This window comes from Coptis chinensis, chromosome 6 (genome assembly GCF_015680905.1).
Source record: "Coptis chinensis isolate HL-2020 chromosome 6, ASM1568090v1, whole genome shotgun sequence".
NCBI classification, from domain to species: domain Eukaryota; kingdom Viridiplantae; phylum Streptophyta; class Magnoliopsida; order Ranunculales; family Ranunculaceae; genus Coptis; species Coptis chinensis.
The window spans coordinates 79,409,445-79,434,610 of NC_141461.1; positions in this window are offsets into that span (position 1 = coordinate 79,409,445).

Sequence of the window (25,166 nt, forward strand, 5' to 3'; positions counted from 1 at the left end):
TACAGGAACAAGTAGGATCTGTCAGGAGTCTCCAGTAAAAATTTGGAAATTTTTGGCTTTGTTTTGATGGGTTTACCATTCGGTTGTTTGTATTTTGTCCGAAAACTGTTTTGCAAACTTTGCAGGGCAGTAAAGAGACTTTCATAGCTCCGATTGATCTGAAATTTTACAGACTACTTGATAAACGTCTTAGAAAATTACTGTAAAAATTTCAAATTTTTTGGAATACGATAAAAGGTCTAAAGCTTGAAAACCCTGAAGTGCGACCCGCGCCCTAAGCAAGCGCACTTGCGCTCAAAACACTGGAAGTTGAGCGCGACCTGTGCCCATACCGAGCGCGACCTGCACTCAAAACACTGGAAGTTGAGCGCGACCTATGCCCGTACCGAGCACGACCCGCGCTCAAAACACTGGAACTTGAATTTGCACTGAGCACACCTGCGCCCAAGTGAAGCGCTGCCCTCGGTGATTTTGTCCGGTTTCGCGGGTTTGATTCAAATTTTCAATTTTCAAGTTTATCAGTGTTCTAACTTGTTATATACACTGAACACGCGTGAACAAGACGCTATTTATAAGCGAAGCAAGAACGCAATCAGGGATTCCTTTCTTCCACTCCTCGTTTCTTTTGTCAGAGGAGTTTTAATTCTAGTATAATCAGGTTTGTTTTTCATAGACATAAATACCACACGCCTATCTAAGAATTTCACACACACCACCTGATATAATGGCTGAAGAAAGAGAGACTCATTTCTCTGACTTTTACAAAGCCTTGAGCGATAGCCCCAAATCTTGCATCGTTCTAGTAGACCCAGTAGGGAATTTCCGAATCCCCCCAAATATTTTTAATTTGTTACCCGTTTTTCATGGTTTAGACCATGAAAAACCTTATCAGCACATGCGTAAGATTGAACAAGTCCTAACAACATTCCACCATCCCACGGTTGGTGTGGGACAAATTAAACTGAGGGTATTCCCTTTCACCTTAGCCGATAAGGCGACGTCTTGGTTAACTGCCCAAACGCCAAACTCTGTGGACTCATGGGCTCAACTTGTTCAATTGTTCATGGAACAGTTTTACCCACCACTGAAGACGGATGAAATGCTTCACAAGATTCATTTCTTCACCCGGAATCCTCATGAATCCTTTTCGAGGCACGGAATCGTTTCAATCTCTTCTCATTAAATGCCCGCGATCATAATCTTGCAAAGACACACGCTTTGTTAGTGCTTTCTTTAAAGGGGCTTTCACATTATCATAAGGAGGTTATAGATATCATGGTAGGGGTAGTTTTTTCTTAGTAAAGGAGCCTTGGAGGCTTATAAATTCTTAGAAGATCAATCTAAGAAGAACAACAATTGGGGAGGTAACGATTCCTCCCCTCCCTCTCCTTCTTCTCTCTTGAGGTTAAATATGATCCCGAGCTTAAAACTCTTATCGATGCCCTCACTAAAAGGTAGATGTCATCTCGTTCAACAACAACCCACTCCGGTCATGAACATTAACTCTACTTTCGTTGTAATGTGCATTTGTAGTCTTGAGCATTCCGACTTCTATTGTCCTCTTGTCTATGCACAAACACCACCACAACCATCACACTTCAACCGGTTAACTTCAACATCAAGGACAAGGGGAACTTAGGTGACCCGAATAGAGGTTTAGTACCCATAACCCGAAACTATCAACATCAAGACATGAGCGCTCAACAAGCTTTAATTCCAATACAACCATCTACAGACAAAGTAGTAGTGACCTTGTTGGAGAAACAAAATCAAATTATGCAACAAAACTCCAACTTGATGAAAGATCGGCATGATCAAAACTCTAATATGATGAAACAAGCGATGCAAATGATGCGGTCTTTTGTGCCAAAAGGTTATTGACATGTCTTCTAACCAAAATAATAACCAAACCGTGTGTTTCCAAAGTCAAGCGATTACTAATCCTAAGTTAACAAACACCGCCTTTGAAATAAACGGTATTTACTATAATGGTAATATAAACCAAGGGGACTACTGGTGATCACTACCGCCGTTCGAGGCGAGTAGTTGATAACCAAGTGACTATGCCTAAAGATTACCCGCAAAACTAAAAATGATACCATACCAAATACTATAATAGAAACTGAAGACCCTACAACCGTAGAAGTACTAGTTAAACCACAACCAAAAGGGAAAACATTACAAGACCCAATAATAGAAAGTGAAGACCACACTGTAGAGGTTCCAAGATGGACACCTAGATGGAAAACGGCTAGAGATAAAGCAAAACTAATAATACTTTTATCCCTTACGCTAAAAATAGCGATAAAGCACCATATCCCCAAAGACTAGTTGTGTTTAAAAAGGGACGAGAATTTTGATGAGATTAGGGAAGTGTTTAAAAATTTGACTATAAACCTACATTTTCTAGAAGCTATAAAAAGTCTACCTGGACATGCTAAGTTTCTAAAAGAGTTGTGCACAAAGAAGAGGAAAACCAACATACCCTACGAAGCATTCTTAACTGAACAATATCCCTCTTTATCTGAACATAACGGAATTGTTAAGTACAAGGACCCCTGGTAGATCCCTACTATACAATGCACCTTAGGTGATACCTTCATAACAACTGCTTTATTAGACCTGGGGGCGAGTGTTAACTTACTCCCTTTTTATTATATAAACAACTAGGTCTAACAAAACTTCAACCAACCAAAATGACTTTGCAGTTAGCCGTTCGTTCTATTAAGTATCCCAAGGGTGTAGTTGAAAATATTCTCGTTAAAGTTCAGGATTTTTACTATCCAGCCGACTTTGTTATTCTTGACCACGAAGTTGCTCATGATTCCATTCCCATCATCTTAGGAATGCCCTTTCTTTGCAACCGCCAATGCCCAAATCAATTCTTTGGGATGGCTCAATGACTCTTTCTTTTGAAATCTTTCTGTAGAAGTTAACATGTTTAGACAAAAACAGGGACAACTAGGTTTTGCTGTAGAAGGGAAGTGAAGTCCATTGAGAGTTTTGTACCTCACATTAGTCGCGGTGACACTTTAGTCCCCATACTAGTAGATACCCCTCTTATGGAAGAAGACAAGGATCACAATTTCTACTTCCTAGACGTAGATAACATCAAGGAGGATTTCCTTCGACTCTTTTGCAACCCTTTCTTTGCGCCTTCATGAAGTTCTCTCCTATTGACATCCATTCATCTCTTGGCGCCATGGCCGGAAGAAGAATTTTTTCGCCCTCTATCCCAGTGATTCTTCTTACCCACCTATTGAGGAATGTCTTGCATATCTCAAGGCCTCGATGATATAGACCTAAGAACACTAGTTGAACACCATTCACCCACCTCACATCCTCATGTCACTCATTCACCTTCCATCACGAATGTTCCTCCCCTCTACCTTTTCAAAGAACCATTGAGTTTGTACTTGACCTTGGCGTTTCTCCTATGCTTAATAACTATCTAAAACCAACTGGTGAAGAAGTAACACCCGAGGACAAGCCACCTGACACTTTTTCATTTTTTTCCATTTTTTCCTTCTCAAAATTATCCACATCCCACGTTATCTTCCACAACCATCAATTTTCTCCGTTCATTTACTTGGCATTTCCTTCGTAGGAGGACAAAGAAGAAACTGTATGCTCGATTAGGTTTTAGATCTATAAGGCTTTGCTCTCATTCCACTAAGCTACGTCATAGGAAATCTTGGTGCTTAATTCTGTTTGATGGTGCATTCCATGTTAATTATTTGTGGAAAGACCCACAACTTTTTCGATTGTTGATATATGGTAAACTGCATTTTAATACATATATATATTAGATAAAGTCTCAAGTATCTGACTATAAAAGACTCATTTTATTCTTCGGTGTACTCCATTCCAATCTTATGTTATGGGAGTGCACCATTAAAGCAACCGGACCCTCCTTTTGGAGTGAGTGGTTGTAAGTGTCGGATTCTTAGTCTACGTTTCATGTGACTCACGTATTTATCTCTTGCACTTTTTCTCTATGGAGTGAGTTTCATTTTTATTTCTTTATCGTAATTTTGTTTTGTTTTTCTAAAAATCAAACATATAAAAACTAAATAAAATAAAAACATAAACTTATATTAGTAAGTCTAGGGGAATCGACTTTAATGGACCCAAGTTTTTAATACAATACCAACTTTACGGGTATAGGCCAAACAAAATTTTCAAACTTAAAAGAGTTTTCCAATTTTGTTTGGGGTGTATTATTTTGGTATTCATTTCAAATCATGTTGCCACCCTAAGCCTGTCATGTTTACTCTAGTAGAGTTTGTGTTAGTTAGTACGTACCAGTTTAATTGTGCTTCATATTATCATATCATCTTTACAATATTTCTGTTACAGGTACTGCCAATTTTTGCCAAGTTTCTATGGTAAATTCTTTCCTTATCTCTTTACACTTTGAGGACAAAGCGTTCGATTGTTTGGGGGTGGGATAGAAACATTTGCAAAAATTAGACACTTTTAGGATGTAAATTACGCACTTTTATTTATAAAATGTTAAAAATTATAAAAATTAGTTAGTTACATAATTTAATTGTGCTATTGAATTGTTTCATGAACCCCCTTCTCCCAAATTATTTGGGGGGTGGTATAGAAACACGATATAAATGTTAAGCACATATTAGGTTGTATATTAAGTATTATTTGTCTTAAAAATAATAAAAATAAAAATAAAAAGTTTATGTTATACACTTAGGAATATTGGTATTGTTTCTTTCTCTATGCTCTTAATAATCAAGAAGTCTCACGTAGCTTTTGCATTAGAATAGTTTTTAGAAACTTAGGTTAATATGTAGGTAATAATATTTGCATCTATCTATAAATATATTACATGAGTATCTATGATTGTTTGGCAGTAAGTTTATGAAATCTAGGCTAGAGTACTTATTCTACAAATCCTGTGAGAATATAGCCTAAAGCCTTATATGAGTGAAACATTTGAGAAATGAAACAAGGGAGAAGTATATTTCGAATAGAGAAATCACACGACCACTTGCTTGACCACTATACCATGTCATAAGAGAGAATTTAGGCCCTTTTTGGATTGATATAGCTAGAAATTCTGACCTAAGTATATTTTCCACTAGTCGCCCCATTGAGCCTTTCATTAGCCCTTCCATAAACCACAATTCCTTTACCCTATTACAAAAACAAAACAAAATATATATTAAAAAAAAAATCAACCTACCCATTTTAGAATAAGTCTGAGAATAGGATGAGTGAAGAAAAGAGAAGAGAAAAACCTGTGTAAACAGAAATTAGTTAGTTGCTTCAGAAAAGAAAAAGAAAAGAAGTTTCCATCCAAAGAAAAGAAAAGAAAAAAAAAAAATAGAAATAAAATAAAAACTCCAAAAATAGAATAAAAAAGAGTCAAAAAGCCAAAAAAAAAAGGCTAAGGATGGAAACAAAGTGTAGAAGCAAAAGAACAAGGTTTTTTCTAGTTACGTAATATGAAGACCCTATTATCTCAGACTTGTCTTTTTGAATATCCGTTTCCTTCATTCTTAAACCATCTCCTAATCCCCGCAACACTTAATAAAGACCTCTAGCTCAATTAGGAATAGGTTAGTGGGATAGTAAGTGGCAGATGTGTTTGATCAACTTCGGCTTCCTTGTGTGTCATTGAGATTGTAAGGTAAAGTATGCCCACTGCACCATGGAGTAGCAAAACTTGAGTGGAAAAATCAGAGTGATTTTTGTCTTGACTTTTATGTGAGAACCTACTTAAGGACGCTATTCCAAAGTTTCAGAAACGGACCTGTTATTGCATTTCATAGCATTACTCATTGTATATATGTTTATTCTTAGATGATTGATTATTATGCATATATTAGCTTAGGTTTCGACATGATTATTCTGTATTCATTGCTAGTGAGATGTATAGATAATTGAGACATAAATAAGGAAACAATAGTTTTATTTCTTTGTCGTTGTAGTATAGATGAAGTTTGTGAGTACCTTCACTGGAAAACTCTCACGAGGGCTATAACTTGTCCACTAGGGAATTCCTAGTGGTTTAAGGCCTTGTTGCGTATATGGTCAATGCAATCGCACTCGATGAAACGAAGAGTAGATAGAACTCCATTTTTGGTCACTTATGCTAATTTCTCATCTTTGCTTGAGGACAAGCAAAATGCTGTTTGGGGGTGGTTTGATAAGAGCCCAAAACTGTAGTTTTAACCCCTTAACCATCATACTTTTAGACCAATTATGTGAGTAATAATTAAGAGTTAATCGCGATTCGTGTTTTATGCATTTCGGGCTTCAAAGTCCATTATGTGCAGAAATGTGCCACTTTAGCGAGATAAAGGAGCAAAGGTCGGTTGCTAAGGAGTTCTGTAAATAAAGGCCAAGATTCAAGGAGACAAAGCCTTTGTAAAGCCCGGTCAAAAGCTGAAAAGTCAACACGGGCAGAAATAGTGCACAAGTCAGCAGAACTTCTGAAGGCCGTATCTTTGGACTCAGACCTCGGAATTGGGAGTATCTTATGTCAAAACGACCGGCTCGGAAAGAGCTTTCCAATGGTCCAAGCCTTGACCCAATCAAAGGAGCAAAAGTGGACAAAATATCTATCGAAGCCAACTGCAGCTGAAGAGCCCATTTTGGACTAAAGAAATTGGGTTTTGGGCCCGATTTTCCACCCCAAAACATGGCTCCAAGGCCATGCACGTTTTTGGATCTGAAAGTATAAAAACAAAAGCTTGACTCTTTGTTAAGGGTAGATAGTTAGGTTAGAAAATAAATTAGGTTAGGATAAGAAAAGTAGCCATTAAACCTTAGTTCTAGATCTAGTTTTAGATTAATTAATTAGTTTATTTCTTGAGTATTGAATCATTGTTTTTATTGTTCATTAGATTAATAAGTAGTTGTTATTCATTCAATCATATCTTGTTCTTATTGTTCTATTAGATTTATAAAGTTAATTACTTATTCCATAATGACATGTTCTTATTATTGTTCTTGTGTTGGGAATGGTAGTATAGAAATTTCACATCAAATCATTACTCTCAACATTGTTCCTTTTGGGTTTGATTAGTTGAATTCAATTTAAGTCTAGACAGTTAAAAGTGGAACGAATCCTTACTCATTATATTGCATGATTATGTTTTGAGAGTAAGAAGAAATGATTTAAATGTAAGAACGGTAGGATTACGTATTAGTGTTGTTAACATTAATATTTAGGATTCTACTATTTTTACGGTTATCATCGGCCTTCCCTGTCAGGTCAGTCCAATCTGGGATGAAGTTTTTCCTTATACTTTCTTTCGGAGGCGTTCGTACCACCGTTTGCGGTAGCGGCGGCGCCGGTGCTGCTGCTTTCCGGAACCTAGTAACAAAAGTACGTAACTTTTCGTCACGTTATTGCTTGATGTTCAAAATTGAGTCGACATCCTTTGGCATCTTGAAATTGTGGCAGAAATGATTAACAAACTGATTTTCTAGTTCATTGTATTGGTGAATTGATCTTGAAGGCAACTCACTAAACCAGCATAATGCTTCTCCTTTTAGAGTTGATGGAAAGAGCTTACACATGAGCGGGTCATCTCCACCCCATAACACCAACTTATTTTTGAACGATAGAACATGCAAGCCAGGATCTCTTTCTGACTCATCATAAAGTTCAAAATCGGGTTGTTTGAAGTCGGGATGGTGGTAAGCTTCCTGAATGTCGGCGAAAAACTTATCAAAACGCGCTACATTGACCGGTCAAGTTTTTCATTCTTACATCCCTTGACTCTCTATCGTTAAGTTCTTTTGCAATTAACTCTTTCAACTGTCGTTCTGTTAGAGTTAAAGTATTGGCTTGAACAACTGGACGCCCCCGGTTGTGCCCATGTGGAGAAGAATACCTTCCATTATCTCTTATTGGAGTTAGAGATCTTTGGCGGTACGCATAATTAGCTCCGACCAGTGATTGTCTTTGTCTATCTCTGTAACCAGCCTGTCTAGGCCGGTAGTCACCCTTGGCCGAGTGGTCGGTATAATTATACCACTTCTCCATGTTTTGTTGCTCTTGTCTGGGATGCCCGCCTTCCCAGTCATGTCGGACATATCTCAGATGGTGGTCTTCCCTGAAATTGCTTCTCAGAGGTAAATCTTCCATTTGAGATCGGACATGTCTAGGGTAGTAGTTATCCCTGCCAATCCGATTCTCCTCATAAGTACGGGTAATAGGGTCATTACTCTTAGAGTGTGCACTGGTTGATTGTGTTTGAGAAATAACACGTTGTTGAGGACGATGAAGTGGATCTTCAAGACGGTCCCATATACAATGGAATGGCCAAGTCCCCTTGGGGTCGCCTGATGTTGTTGAATTTGCAGCCTTGTCCACCGGCCTTTGCCTCTTTGCCAGCTTCCTTCTCAAGTTCCTATTTTAAATTTTTGACTCGTAGTAACTAACGCTCAACCGTATTAGGAGTGGCGGTAGCGGAGGCAGTGGCACTGCTACGGTTGGATGTTAAGAATTGATCTTACCACTAGGAGCAACTTGATTGTTCAACGGTTCTTACATTGGCCGATTTGAATTTTGAGGGTTACAATTCCTATTAGCAGGAGGAATATGTTGACTATTTGGTCTGCTTCTTGTGCTTACCATCTTGATTGTTTCACGTGATAATGAATTCTAAATTCCCCACAGACGGCGCTAATTATGTTTTAAACTGCTTCAACACAATGAGAGCAATGGTAAAGAACGCAGTAAGAAATAGAGGAATTTGATGTTGGGGGAGATGAAATTGAACCAAGATAATGGCTGCCTACGTACCCAAGATCTATTCTCTAGGGATCAAGGTTCCACGTAGTTCCTTATAAAAAACAGTTTGGTATTTATATAGGTAGAGTAGAGAGTCCTTGTAGCTCAAGTATCTTGTAGCTTGAGTAATTGTGATAGACTATAACTCTCAACTGATAATTATCTCTTTGATAAGAAATGAATCTGGACATAAATCAATGTACATTAGTGGCAAGCCATGTGGCTAAGATTCAGCCTTAGACACATGAGTTAATGGGCCTGTACATTGATCCATGGTATTGCAAATTGGGCTTTAGCCCTGTCGATTAAACGAATAAAGTGGAGACTCCTACCAATGGACGTTTGCCACGTAGGTGGGGGTCGAAACAGAGATAAAAAGAAAAATGAAAAAAAAATAGGAAAAATTGGGGTTTTATTGATTCCCTATGATGAACACGAGTTAAACTTGGTTTAAGTTATATACTTACTAAGGCATTAGAGTTTTAATTGCCTTGGGAAGTTCAAGTGTGTGAGACAAGTTGTGGATCATAGCTCACACACTATGAATCAACTTGGCAATCAACACTCTAAGTCCATTTGACTCTAGTTAATCTAGGTTATCAATCTAAAACTAGTTAATTAGATTAGTATAATATTAGTTTAGTTTTAAGTTTTGGCCCTTGAAGGCAAAGTTGTATAAATTGTCAAAAACCCAACTTGTGGGATTTTTAAGTGGGCCTTTATTGTAACTTAAAATAGGGTAAAGCTCCAAAGGTTGGGCCTAATTCTCAGATCACGCGCCAACCGACGTTGCCTTAATTCTCTTCAAGTAGCGTGTAAGCACAACTTGAGAGATAAATTCTAAATATCCTCGAAGCCTAAGTAAGAGGATACCTTGTGTGTTCAAGCATGCTTACGTGATTGTTTGTAATTTACTTTTTGTACTGCAATTTACATTCGCACATAAGGCTGAACCCGAGCCACATAACAACCATTGGGAAGTCATTACCCAATGTAGGTAAAATTGGAAGTTGCTTGATTCTTGAAGTCCTAGACGAAAAAAAAAATTAATTAAAAATCAATCAACTAGAGCCCAAAGTAGTCACGCTCCTCCAGAAAAGGATAAAAATATAGTCACGAGGCTTTAGAGTAATTAGTTACCAGATTCTGGTGGACCAACTACCTTCCTCACTCCCTTCTCCCAGACTCATCGTGAGTGAGATTCTTGGTAGCACACCACTTGGTGAAGTGACTGCCTACACTTCTGAGACGTGTAGTAGAGCCATCCTAGTTTCGTGCCCAATTGTTCCTCTGAACAAGGCATAGTAAAATATAGACCAAAACAAAGTTTTCAAAAATCCAAATAAATAAATATCTACTATTTGTGCATCATCATTGATTGAGCATTCATGTCTTATCAATATGCATCGCAACCATCATGGAATTAAAATACAACCTTAGAACCTTATTTTTTTTTGCGGTAGTCCTTATCACTGGTTATCCCATTATCCATCGTATACCGAATTCGAATCTACTACGGGGAATCCTTACGATTACGAACCGCAATATTCAAACTTCCCTAGTGTAAGGGGGATTTCCCGTCTTTGGATAGATGACACATGTATGGGAAATAACCTAAGACTATAGAAGTCCAGAATGAGACGAAGACTACTGGATCAGTTATGTGAATAAGTGATCTCGTGCTTAGCACGAGTGTTTAGTGGACATGTGCCAGGCACGTGACTGACCGCCTCTAAACATAACAGTTCTCCAAGTCGTTAGGAACTGATATGGACAGTTTCTGAACATAAGGAAATTGAAGAGGGTGATCTTTGTTGATAAGGAAGGAATCGTGATGGCATATCTTTAAGAGTTACCTTTTAGATATAATCTTCCCATATATGATAGGACATTATGATCAACAAGGAAATCTACCTCTCATAATATATGGTCTAGATTCAGACTTCCATAGGAGAGAATTCCTAATAGAAAGGTAGATTTCAAAGATGGAAGGGAACTCACAAGCGGTGAGGATAGCCCTAACCCTAGGACTCTCAAGATCACTAGTTGGGGGCAGAACACTAGCTCTCAAGATCCTAAGGCAATGATACTTTTGGCATTATATACAAAAGGATGCACAGGTTTTCACCCGCAAATGTGAAAAGTGTCAATGATATGCTCCGCTTATCCATGCTCCAGCAATGGAACTGCATCCATTGGCCATCCCATGGCCATTTACACACTGGGATACTTTTAGCCTTATATACAAAAGGGATGCACAGGTTTTCACCCGCAAATGTGAAAAGTGTCAACGATATGCTCCACTTATCCATGCTCTAGCAATGGAACTGCACCCATTGGCCAGCCCATGGCCATTTGCACAGTGGGGAACTGACATTGTAGGACCTTTACCACCTGCTTCCGGCAATGTCAGATTCTTACTGGCTGCAAGGGATTACTTCACCAAGTGGATAGAAGCAGTTCCCCTGGTCTTCATTCGAGAACAGGATGTCAGAAAGTTCATTTGGAATAACATTGTCTGCAGGTTTGGCATACCCAAATTTTTCATCTCAGATAATGGGCAACAATTCGCCAGAGGATTGGTCGCTGAACTCTGTGAGGAGTTTCACATTACCCATATGCTTTCAACTCCAAGGTATTCGCAAGGCAATAGCCAGGATGAAGCCTCTAATAGGGTTATTTTGGATAACATGAAGTGTAAATTAGATGACACAAAAGGTTTATAGGTCGAGGAGCTACCTAAGGTCCTATGGGCATACCGAACTACACCCAGACGATCAACTGGTGAATCTCTATTTTCACTGTCATACCTCCCAAACTGGTAGCTCCCACTTAGAAGTCCGATGTTGTGCACACCCTAGACAATGAGGAGTTGTTATGCAGAGAAATGGATTTCCTAGATGAAAAGCGAGAAGGTGTCATATTGCGCTTAGCTGCCAACCAGCAGATTCTGAAAAGGATCATATGACAAGAGAGTCCGGATTCGATCTTTCAAATCTGGAGATCTGGTTTTGCGCTAGATCCCAGAGCCCAACGGCAGGCTTGGACCCAACTGGGAAGGACCATACATCATCGACAGGTTGGTCGAACTGGTTTTTACTACCTACGCACTATCGAAGGTGATGTTCTTGTCAAACCATGGAACGCACATCACTTTCGCAAGTACTATTAGTAAAATTGTTATTTCATGCTTTGTTATGCATTGTTTATTATCTTTAGTCATCAATAAAGTTCTTCACCTTGCAATCAAATTTATTCTTTGCACGTTCTTTATTTGTTATCTACAATGGACTAAGCCTTTAGGGAATTGTTTTTTAGTATTTGTTCAAGAATATTGTATGCCAATTTGGCTTAGAACCAGTGATAATGAGTATGGGGAAGTTGAACTGCCAGTTCCTCTCTCATCCCCATGTAGCTGGAACTGTACATCGGTTCTTTTAAACTGTGATTATCCTCGATGGGTTAAGCCTTTAAGGAATTTGACCACACTAACTGTTCAGTAAACTGTTCGCTAGTTTGACTTGGAACAAGAGATAGTGTTCTTAAGAGCCTGAATTGTATGCTAGCTCTTGGAGCTTTCAAAACATCAAACATAGGGGTTGCTGGGAAGATTTGGGTTGGATCCAGATCCTAACACGCAATCATTGGCCTGGAACATCGGCATGATGGCGCTGAGGAAGACTCCCCCACTGTTGTTCTGGCGATACCCTATTTATTTTTTAAAATAAATAGGACCTGTCATTATTAAACATAGTGTTGTGCTCACCCTATTTATTTTTTAAAATAAATAGGACCTGTCATTATTAAACATAGTGTGGTGCTCATGGCACCAATTTACTCTCGCAAAGACATGTCTCTATTGCGATCAAACTCTTAATTACAGTTAACTTGAATGACTCCCATGATATCCTGATCAGATTCTGGTTATGTCTCATTTTAATCTGTTTAGCCTACTAGGGTCACCTATTGTTGTTCCAAATGAACTTTGGGGGCATCAAGGGTAGAGTATGCATAATAGTTCATGTCATATAACATAAAATGCTTTAAATGTATTCATAAACTAGAAGAGCTGCATAATTCAGTAAGTAAGTAGTATGCATGCACAAACTAGAAGAGTTGTAGAGCTCAGTAAGTAAATAGTATGTGAGCTACATAGCTCAATATTACAAACCCATATAATAATTGTTTAAAAATAATTGTTTTCCAAATCATGAACTGAAGAGCTAAGTCTTTACTTAGCCTGTTGGGCAGGGGTATAATCAAACTTTGGTTCACCATCAATGCTTGTTGCTGCACCATCGTCAAGAACTCATGGTTCACTCTCAAGAACAGACTGTGTGGTTGGATTAGCTGGAGCGGTTAAAGGATGAATAGAACACTGATCTGAAGCTGGCACTGGCAAAAAAGGAAGCTGAACGGGAGGCATGTCATCATCGGTGTCTTCTTCAGAAGATGAGGAGGTATCAGGTATGAGTTCATTTTGAATAGTAGAGATACTGGTGTCCAGATCAGGAAATAGGATGAAAGGGTTGGTTACACGCCCCTGATAATCTAACTGGGAAACATATCCTAGTAGCCTCAACAGCCTCCTCAAACTTAACTTGTCTGGCTGCATTGAAGGACTTTTCAGAAACATCAAGCACTCTCAGAGCAAAGCGAATGGCATTTTCAGCTGACCTCTTCTTCACCTCCTTCACCATTTGGGAATAGAACTCAGAGGTCTCCACCAAGAGGACACTAGCCTTCTTATCAAAGCGAAGACATTTTTCTTTTAGAGCCCTCTCATAGCCTGACATGACCTCATTTGCATGGGCAATGGCTTGGCCAAGGGTTCTCATCTTAGTGTTCCTACGGTGAAGTTTCCCTTGGACCTGGTCATGCTTTGCTTGCAGGGTGGTGAAGTGGGAGTGCAGTTCCAAGAACTTCACTTTCCAAGTGGCAGCATCAGCAGCTCCTTTTTGGGCTTTTTCCAGAGAGCCCCAGAGGTTGGAGATCATATCTCTCATGTTCTTGAAACCAGTATCAGATTTCCTCTCTCTAGCCAAGAGCTGGTCAACCTGGATCTACAGCTCCTCAACTCTTTTCTCAGCAACATCTTTCGCCTAGATTAGCTTACCAGTAGCCATGTCATCAGTGGTTGTACCGGCTGAGGCTGCAAAGATGGGCTCTTTCATGGCTAAAAAGTTATTCACTAACTGGAAAAGGATATAGAGTATGTAAGTGACACAATGAGAGAAACAGAACATTGAACAGAGAGGGAAAGTCTTACCTTCTCAAGGTGAACAACAAATCAGTGAAAGGACAGGTCCAGTGATAAGAGCCCAAAACTGTAGTTTTAACTCCTTAACAATCATACTTTTAGACCAATTATGTGAGTAATAAGTAAGAGTTAATACTGATTACGTGTTTTTATACATTTCAGGCTTCAAAGTCAATTATGTGCAGAAATGTGCCACTTTGATGAGATAAAGGAGCAAGGGTTGGTTGCTAAGAAGTTCTGTGATAAAGGCCAAGATTCAAGGAGACAAAGCCTTTGTAAAGCCCGGTCAAAAGCTGAAAAGTCAAGGTCAACGCGGCGTAAAACAAAGACACAAAGTCGTGAGAACTTTCGAAGGCCATATCTTTGGACTCAGATCTCGGAATTGGGAGTAGCTTATGTCAAAACGACCGGCTCGAAAAGAGCTTTCCAATGGTCTAAGCCTTGGCCCAATCAGAGGAGCAGAAGTGGATGAAACATCTGTCGAAGCCAACTGTAGCTGAAGAGCCCATTTTGGACTAAAGAAATTGGGTTTTGGGCCGATTTTCCGACCCAAAACATGGCTCCAAGCCCATGCACGATTTTTGGATCTGGAAGTATAAAACAAAAAGCTTGACTCTTTGTTAATGGCAATTAGGTTAGGTAGCAAAAGTAGTTAGGTTAGGAAGCTAATGTTAATGGAGTTTAGGGTTAGAATAATTTTTAGATCTAGAATTAAATCTCTATTTTAATTAGTTTTCATTTCCTTGTTTTAATTTAAAGTATTAAAATATTGTTCTTGCTTCATTAGATAAATAAAGTAGTTTATTATTGATCAAATTCAATTTTGTCATTTATCTATTGCTTAGATCTAATTTCATTTCTTGGTTGTTAGTCATTTTCAGTAGTTATTGATGTTGGGTTGGATTATTGTTCATTAAATTCATAAATTAGGTTGTCTTCATTTTGATTCTTAGACTATTGTTAAATTTAGATTTATAAAGTTTTAATTTCAGTTTAATTTAATTATGTCTTATTGTTATTATTGTTCTTGTGTTGGGAATGGTAGTATAGAAATTTCACACCAAACACATCACTCTCACCATTGTTCCTTTTGGTTTGATTAGTTGAATTCTATTTAGTCTTGATAGATTGAGAGTGGAACGAATCCCCTCTCTCCGATATTACTTCATTATTGAGAGTAGGAATATTGATATAAACACGTATTTACGTAATTTGATTATTTGTGTTTACGCATAGATAGTTAGAATACGTAAAATTACTTTTATCAAATGGCTGCCATCTTAATCTCTCGTTCAAGACAAGAATTCAATTGCTTGAATCCAAGGGCAATCCCCATTCTCTACCCACCCACCCTTTTAATTTTTCATTCTTGTTTCTTGAATTTTCGGAACTGTTCACTGTTTCAGGCATAGGGGCTGCGGATTCACAGAGAAAAACACTGCGGTGAAGGTATTTCTAAATTTTCGAAAATTCTGAAAATTTTCATACATATTATTTAATGTGTTGTTGATTTACTGGAATATTTTCAGATTTTTCAAAGTTGTTTTACCTTGTGAAAAAATACGATCTTTACAGTGCTGCATTTCAGTTTTCACACCGTATGTTCTTGAAAAACAGACGAGTAAGGTTACTTAGGGAGTTCTAAAAATTCTATAATTTTTACAGGAGTATCTATCCTAACTAAGGAGTTTGTAGTAAAAATTTGATGAGTTTTGATTTGTTTTGACCTCCTAAATAGTAGAGTGTTTCCAGTGTGTTTCTGCAGTGTTGCAAACACTTAATATCTGAAACACCAGCCAATAAGGAGAGGTTGTAGAACTCCAATTGCTCTAAATTTTTTACAGGAACAAGTAGGATCTGTCAGGAGTCTCCAGTAAAAATTTGGCAATTTTTGGATTTTTTTTGATGGGTTAACCATTCGGTTGTTTGTATTGTGTCCGAAAACCGTTTTGCAAACTTTGAAGGGCTGTAGAGGGACTTTCACAGCTCCGATTGATCTGAAATTTTACAGGCTACTTGATAGACGTCTTAGAAAATTACTGTATAAATTTCAAATTTTTTGGAATACGATAAAAGGCCTAAAACTTGAAAACCCTGGAGCGCGACCCGCGCTTCAAACCGAGCGCGACCGCGCCCAAAACACCGACATTTGACAAAAAAAGCGAGGGCACTTTCGCGCCCACTCGCGCCCAACCCGCGCCCTACAAAGGAAAATTCATCGTGAACAGCCCGATTTTCACAGGAAAGTTCAAATTTCTATATTCCTTAAAGTTATAAAGTGTTTCTAACTTGTTAAATACACTTTGAAATCGCGATACAAGACGCGATATTCAAACGCCGTAGCAAGGAGACATTCAGTACTCCTTCTTCCACTCCTCCTTTTCTTTTCGAGGGAGTTTTAATTCTAGTATAATCAGGCTTGTTTTTTCCTAGAAATAAATACAACACGCCTATCTAGAATTTCACACACTACACTTGCATCAATGGCTAAAGAACAAGAGACTCCTCTCTCTCGATTTTTATAAAGCCCTAAACGATGGCCCTAAGTCGCGTGCATCGTTCTTGCAGCGGACTGGAGGGGGATTTTCGAATCCCCTAATATATTTTAACTTGTTACCGGTTTTCATGGTTTAGACCACGAGAAGCCTTACCAAAGATCGTTAGGATAGACCAAGTTCTCACTACATTCCATCATCCTAGCGTAAGTCCGAACAAGTTAAACTTAGGGTGTTTCCTTTCACCCTAGCCGACAAAGGCGGCGTCTTGGTTAACTACCCAAAGCGCCAAACTCTGTGGACTCATGGGCTCAACTTGTTCAATTGTTCATGGAACAATTTTACCCACCACTGAAGACGGATGAAATGCTTCACAAGATTCATTTCTTCCACCATAATCCTCATGAATCCTTTTCGAGGCACGGAATCGTTTCATCGATCTTCTCATTGAATGCCCAAGATCATAATCTTGCGAAAGACACGCTTTGTTCGTGCTTTCTTCAAGGGGCTTTCACATTATCATAAGGAGGTTCTAGATATCATGACTGGGGTAGTTTTCTTAGTAAAGGAGCCTTGGAGGCTTATACATTCTTAGAAGATCAATCTAAGAGGAACAACAATTGGGGAGGTAACGATTCCTCCCGCTCCTCTCCTTCTTCTCTTGAGGTTAAACATGATCCCGAAGCTTAAAACTCTTATCGATGCCCTCACTAAAAGGTAGATGCCATCTCTGTTCAACAACAACCCACTCCACCATGAACATTAACTCTACTTTCGTTGTAATGTGCATTTGTAGTCTTGAGCATTCCGACTTCTATTGTCCTCTTGTCTATGCACAAAAACACCACCACAACCATCACACTTCAACCAATTAACTCAACATCAAGGACAAGGGAACTTAGGTGACCAGAATAGAGGTTTAGTACCCATAACCCAGAACTATAAACATCAAGACATGAACGCCAACAAGCTTTTAATTCCAATACAACCATCTACGATAAAGTAGTAGTGACCTTGTTGGAGAAACAAAATCAAATTATGCAACAAAACTCTAACTTGATGAAAAGATCGGCATGATCAAAACTCTAATATGATGAAACAAACGATGCAAATGATGCAGTCTTTGTGCCAAAAGGTTATTGACATGTCTTCTAACCAAAATAATAACCAAACCGGCGTGTTTCCAAGTCAAGCAATGCCTAATCCTAAGTTAACAAACACCGCCTTCGAAATAAAAAGTATTCAGTGTAATGGTAATATAAACCAAGGGGACCTACAGGCAGTCACTACCCTTCGTTCAGGGAGAGTAGTTGATAACCAAGTGACTATGCCTAAAGATCACCCGCAAACTATAAATGATACCATACCAAATACGGTCATAGAAATTGAAGACCCTACGCCTGTAGAGGTTCCAATATGGAAACCTAGTTGGAAAGTGATAAAAGATAAAGCAATGGTTAACAAATATGTTCCCCCTCATATTAGGTATAGGGATAAAACACCGCATAAACAACTAGATTTTTCTATAGAAGGTGAAGTTAAGTCTATTGAGAGTTTTGTATATCACATTAGTGCTTCCGACGATGTCGTCCCTACACTAGTACATATCCCTCTTATGGAAGAAGACAAAGATCACAATTTTGACTCTTTGAACATAACTGAACTAGAGAAAGAATTTTCAACCCTGCCTTCTGACCATACAAGAGATGGACTACACCTCACAATAGACGAGATAGATGAATTCCTCAAAGATGGAGATGAATACCATAATTATATGGATGTGAACAACCTAGATGAGGAATTGACGAAGTTTCTAAGAGCCTGTGATGATCCACCTTCTCAAGCACTACCTAGAGCACCACCCTACCACCATCCACCTGAGTTAATCCCTCATAAAATCCAATCATTCTTCCCACCCTTTTCTTCTAACACTTATCCACATTCCAAGTATTTTCCAAAACCATTCATTTACTCCACGATCATTCACTTGGACTCCTTCTTATTCAACGAAGTTCGTCGTAGAAAGTTTTGGAGCTTGATTCTGTTTGGTGGTGCATTCCATGTTAACTATTTATGGAAAGATCCACAATTGTTTAGATTATTGATATATGGGAAACTGCATGTAAATACATATATATCATATCACTTTAAGTCTAGGGAATCGACTTTAAAAGACCCACGTTTTAAAACAAATTTTTACAAACCTGTTTTCAAAAATTTGTTTGGGGGGTGGGGTTTTGGTTTTCCATGCTTGATCACTAAACTTCCTATTCTTATTCCCCTCGCCTCCCTTTTAAGAGTAGCTAGATTTCTCTTTGTTTGTTGTTTTGATGTTGTCTTTTATTATTTTTAGTAGATAGGATGTTACGTTGTTAAATTCCGTAGTTAACTTTGAATTTGGTAGTTAAATGTTGTTTGAATTTCAATTTTAATATAATGTTGTTCTTTTTCAAATTGTGCATGGTTTTATTGTTAATCCCACCTTCCCGAATTGTTTGGGGTGGTGGTATTATTTATTCTATCATGATTTGTAGAAGATCCTCCATTTTAGAGTTTGTTTTGGAGTGAAGGTTGAGAATATTGTCATAATTGGCATACCTATGATTAGATGTGGTGGTATGATGAAATCTAAGAGAGTTTAGAAGTTACTAGTTTAAATCCAAAGATATAAAAGATATTAGGGTTGTTATAGAATCAAGAATATGAGTTGTTTCCGTTTTGGGTTCGGAAATTTTATTGTTTCGGAAATTGCCTTAAAGCTTTTGGCAACTTACCGATTCGTTTTAACAATTCAAAACCTATAAAAACTTCATTCATTCTACACTCACAACCCACACTACACCTAACTTCCATTTCTCACCTTTCACTCCCCCCGTTTCCCACGTTTATTCGCATTTTTCACGAATCAACACCTCGGGCCTTTCCCAGCTTTCTGAGCTTGGCCTTCAGCGCTCTACACTTTGTCGGATATTTTGTTCAGAGCGCAGCCCAAGGTCAGCGCGACTTCGCTCAAACACTGGAATTCCAAATACAGGCGACTTCGCTAGTTGAAGTTAGTTTTCGCATACTGACTTCCTTCGACCAGAAAAATTCCAGTTTTCCGCGGGTTGTTCCCGGTTCATTCGCAGCTGTTCCAGAGCGTAGTTCAAGATGACATCTCCTATAATAATACCGGAACAGTCTTTCAAAGATTTGTTTCAAAGCACTACTTATGGTGCTTGGTTTCGCGAGGTGATCACACACGTAGGCTGGGAACCGCTTATGGTTCTTGCTAGCATTTGTTCTTGGACTTGCCATGCCCGCTGAAATACAAGACCCATGATGCTATTGGGTAGATAATATGCATGTCTACACTTATGACTTTTTGCATGAGGCTTATGGGTATGGCATTTTCCGTGTAGAGGACCAAGGGACATATAACGTAGCCCTTGGTAGCTTGTCCCTTAATGTGATACGGTAATGTTCTTTATCATGCTAAACATATTAGGGGAGTGGCATTTTTCTTCTGCGAATGATGCCACTTGCGATGTTTTCCTTGCTTTAACTGAGGAATGCCTGCTATATGACCTTCCTAAGACCTTAATGTCTAGTTTAGCACGAGCCCATAACATGAGGCATAAGTATCTTCTTATGCCTATATTAGTTTCCCGTATTATGCTATGTTTCTTTCCTGTTTTTGTGCCCGTTTCACGGATTGGGTTGGGGTCGACATTTGTGAGACCCACCAATTATATTATTATCGAGATCTTTCCGTCAATGACTTGGCAAGGATGGAGGATACAACCTCATCGGGTTGCACCTTACACCCCATCCGACCAAGTGGCTTTAATAGGTTAGCAATCATAGATGATAAATGGCGTGAAGCATGGCAAATTATCATGGCATGGCGGGGCGAAGGAACCTCACTTCTTGATAGAAGAGGAGGATGACAAATAAACGGCTGGAGTGGAGGTAAGTTTTAGTTTCAGTTAGTGTCCGCTTATGTCCCAAGCAATTTAATTACATTAACCCCATAATGGGTGGAACTCTTATAGAGTTAAGGTCGGTTTACTTTTCTATATTAGTATGTTATAACCTTGTTTTGCGGATGTTCCAGAATTTCACGCGCGTTTCCATGGTATTTTTCTTACCCTCTCTATTTAAATACTTTGAGGACAAAGCATGTTTCTTGTTTGGGGGGCATAGAAACACGTGTAATTAAGGCATCTATTAGGATATAGATATGTATAATATGCATTTGTTTTCAAGTTAAAAATTTCAAAAATATAAATAAATAAGTTTATGCTATACACTTAGGAATATTGGTATTGTTTTCTTTCTCTATGCTCTTAACAATCTAGAAGTCTCAATGTAGCTTTTGCATCGGAATAATTGTTAGAAACTTAGGTTAATATGTAGGTAATAATCTTTGCATCTATCTATAAATATATTACATGAGTATCTATGATTGTTAGTAGTAAGTTTAAATCTAGGCTAGAGTACTTATTCTACAAATCCCTGTGAGAATATAACCTAAAGCCTTATATGAAGTAAACATTTGAGAAAATGACACAAGGGAGAAGTAAAATCCGGATAGAGAAATCACACGTCCACTTGCTTGATCACTATGCCATATCCTAAGCGAGAATTTAGGCCCTCTTTGGATCGATATAGCCAAAAATTCAAACCTATGAATTATTTTCCGCTAGTCAGCCCCTCTGAGCCTTTCTTTAGCCTTCCATAAACCACAATTCCTTTACCCTGTTACAAAAACAAAACAAAATAAAAAAATTCAACTTACCCAATCTAGAATAAGTCTGAGAATAGAACTAGTGAAGAAAGAAGAAGAGAAAAATCTGTGTAAACAAAAATTAGTTAGTTGCTTCAGAAAAAGAAAAGAAGTTTCCATTCAAAAATAAAAAAATAAAAAAGAAAAAAAAATATAGAAATAAATAAAAACTCCAAAAATAGAATAAAAGGGAGTCAAAAGCCAAAGAAAAGAAAAATAAAAATATGGCTAAGGATGGAAACAAAGTATAGAAGCAAAAGAAAATAACAAGGTTTTCTCTAAGTTACATAATATGAAGACTCTATTATCTCAGACTTGTCCTTTTGAATATCCATTTCCTTCCTTCTTAAACCATCTCCTAATCCCCGCAAGAATAACACCTAATAAAGACCTCTAGCTCAATTAGGAATAGGTTAGTGTGATAGTAAGTGGCAGATGTGTTTGATCGACTCCGCTTCCTTGTGTGTCATTGAGATTGTTAGGTAAAGTGTGCCCACCGCGACACCGGAGTAGCGAAAACTTGGTGAGGAAAAAATCGAGTGATTTTTGTCTTGACTTTTATGTGAGGACCTACTTAAGGGCGCTTATTCCGAAGTTTTCAGAAACGGACCTGCTATGCATTTCATAGCATTACTCATTGTATATATGTTATTAAGTAGATGATTGATTATTATGCATATATTAGCTTAGGTTTCGACATGACTATTCTCGTATTCATTGCCCGATGAGATGTATAGATAATTAAGACATAAATAAGGAAACAATAGTTTTATTTCTTAGTCGTTGTAGTATAGATGAAGTTTGTGAGTACCTTCAATCGGAAAACTCTCACGAGGCTATAACTTCGTCCACTAGGGAATTCCTAGTGGTTTAAAGGCCTTATTGCATATGGTAAATGCAATCGACTCAAATAAACGAGTAGTTAGAACTCCATTTTGGTCACTTATTCTAATTTCTCATATTTGCTTGAGGACAAGTAAAATGCTGTTTGGGGTGGTTTGATAAGAGCCCAAAACTGTAGTTTTAACTCCTTAACAATCATACTTTTAGACCAATTATGTGAGTAATAAGTAAGAGTTAATCTTGATTCACGTGTTTTATGCATTTCAGGCTTCAAAGTCAATTATGTGCAGAAATGTGCCACTTTGATGAGATAAAGGAGCAAGGGTTGGTTGCTAAGAAGTTCTGTGATAAAGGCCAAGATTCAAGGAGACAAAGCCTTTGTAAAGCCCGGTCAAAAAGCTGAAAAGTCAAGGTCAACGGGCGGCGTAAACAAAGACACAAAGTCGCCAAGAACTTCCGAAGGCCATATCTTTGGACTCATATCTCGGAATTGGGAGTAGCTTATGTCAAAACGACCGGCTCGAAAAGAGCTTTCCAATGGTCTAAGACTTGGCCCAATCAGAGGAGCAGAAGTGGACGAAACATCTGTCGAAACCAACTGTAGCTGAAGAGCCCATTTTGGACTAAAGAAATTGGGTTTTGGGCCCGATTTTCCGGCCCAAAACATGGCTCCAAGCCCATGCACGATTTTTGGATCTGGAAGTATAAAAACAAAAGCTTGACTCTTTGTTAATGACAATTAGGTTAGGTAGCAAAAGTAGTTAGGTTAGGAAGCTAATGTTAATGGAGTTTAGGGTTAGAATAATTTTTAGATCTAGAATTAAATCTCTATTTTAATTAGTTTTCATTTCCCTTGTTTTAATTTAAAGTATTAAAATATTGTTCTTGCTTCATTAGATAAATAAAGTAGTTTATTATTGATCAAATTCAATTTTGTCATTTATCTATTGCTTAGATCTAATTTCATTTCTTGGTTGTTAGTCATTTCGTAGTTATTGATGTTGGGTTGGATTATTGTTCATTAAATTCATAAATTAGGTTGTCTTCATTTTGATTCTTAGACTATTGTTAAATTTAGATTTATAAAGTTTTAATTTCAGTTTAATTTAATTATGTCTTATTGTTATTATTGTTCTTGTGTTGGGAATGGTAGTATAGAAATTTCACACCAAACACATCACTCTCACCATTGTTCCTTTTGGTTTGATTAGTTGAATTCTATTTAGTCTTGATAGATTGAGAGTGGAACGAATCCTGACTCTCTGATATTACTTCATTATTGAGAGTAGGAATATTGATATAAACACGTATTTACGTAATTTGATTATTTGTGTTTACGCATAGATAGTTAGAATACGTAAAATCACTTTTATCATCCAGGCTCCTAGTCATGTTGGCTTCAGCCTTGTCAACAGGAAGTCGCACAACTTTCAAAACTCCAAGCGCGATATCAACATCATTAACAGAGTGTTTGTTGGTAACAGGTAGTTCATTAGTTTGTCCCCAACACCTCATCTCCACGATCATTTCCCTTTCAGGGGAATCTGGAGATTATGGCAAAAAGGGAATGTCATCACTTACCCTCCTCCTATCACTGAATTGAGGAGGAGGGAGAGCGACAGTTACAACATTTATTTCAGCAATGCCCTTCTCCTTACGATTATCAGGGAGGGAAGGGTCAACAGTCAAAGGGACATTGTCACCAGTTTGTTCAAAACCGATAGGAGGATCTAGAACTGGTAGGGATGCAGCTACTTTCTCAAAAGACTTACCAGGATGGGGGATACTATCAGGAAACCTTGGAAAGTGTTTCTTCATTCACAGCGAGAGGACTAAATTTCATTTTCTTGCCAAATGGGGCAACATCAGAAGTAGGAGCAGGATCAGTTCTCTTCATTCTTGAACAGTTGGACGCACATACTTCTCTTTTAAAATTACTAGCCGCCACCAATTCATGAGGCAGTTCAGGGCCTCTCCCACCAGTAATCACACAATCATTATTGATGGCCAGGCTCTCGAGCCCGATGTCGCAAAGATCACTAGGCGACCCACAAAACTCTTCTCCTTATGGTTTCCTCTTTTTCTAGTAATCAAAGAGGATTCATCCTGAACTGGGGGAGAAAGAAGTCTAGCATCCTGATCCATAGGAGGAGGAAGAGTTGTGCGCCCAGAATTCACAGTGTTTATCCCAAAGGGGGGAAAGCCGGGGGCAAGTTGTAGTAATTCTTTAGTAGACATGTTAAAATATTCAAAAAGATGGGTGGGATCAAGAACTATCACCCAAGGCATCCTCCGTTCCTTGGGGATTTTTTTGATGAAGTCCACCGTAGCAGCATCAGTTGCAGATAGTTGATTCCAGGGGGAAGAGTCATCTAAGGAAAAAATAGCAAAGAAACTCAGTCGAAATACTCTTATAATGATTGCGAAATTCGTAAGGAAGGAGACTTATTGGTTGGAGCATGAGTGTGTTTTCTGGGAATAGGAATTCCCACAGGCTCACTGTCACTATCAGAAGGACGAATGTCCCATGCATCACCCAACACACAGAGGTAGTGATCAGTCCATCCTTCGTCACTCTGCTTCCCCTCAAAAAAGACAATCGGAGAGTTCTTGTCTCTAGTCATGAGATAGTAGTATGATTGGTCTTGAATACGTCGGACCTCATAAAATTACCCAAACACCCAACGATTCAGAACGAATCTATGCCTCTTAGCCAATATGGCAGAGTACATGACAATTCTGTAAAACAAAGGTGTTGCTTGACCAAGAGCAAGATTGAAGTGAATCAGACACTCTCTTAACAGTGGGTGAAGGGGAAGAGTGAGTCCGGCCCTGAGTTGACCAATAGTGATGAGCACCACTTCCTTATAAGCAAACTCATCGGACAACCTTCCCCCACTCCAGTCCGATATCATTAGGGATGTGAAATTTCTCTCGAATTAGTTCCAGGGAGGAAAGATCTCTGAAGTTTACAAGTGACCAGTTTGGATTCATGATCGGAAAAGAGAGAAAGTTTCAAGTTTTGGTTAA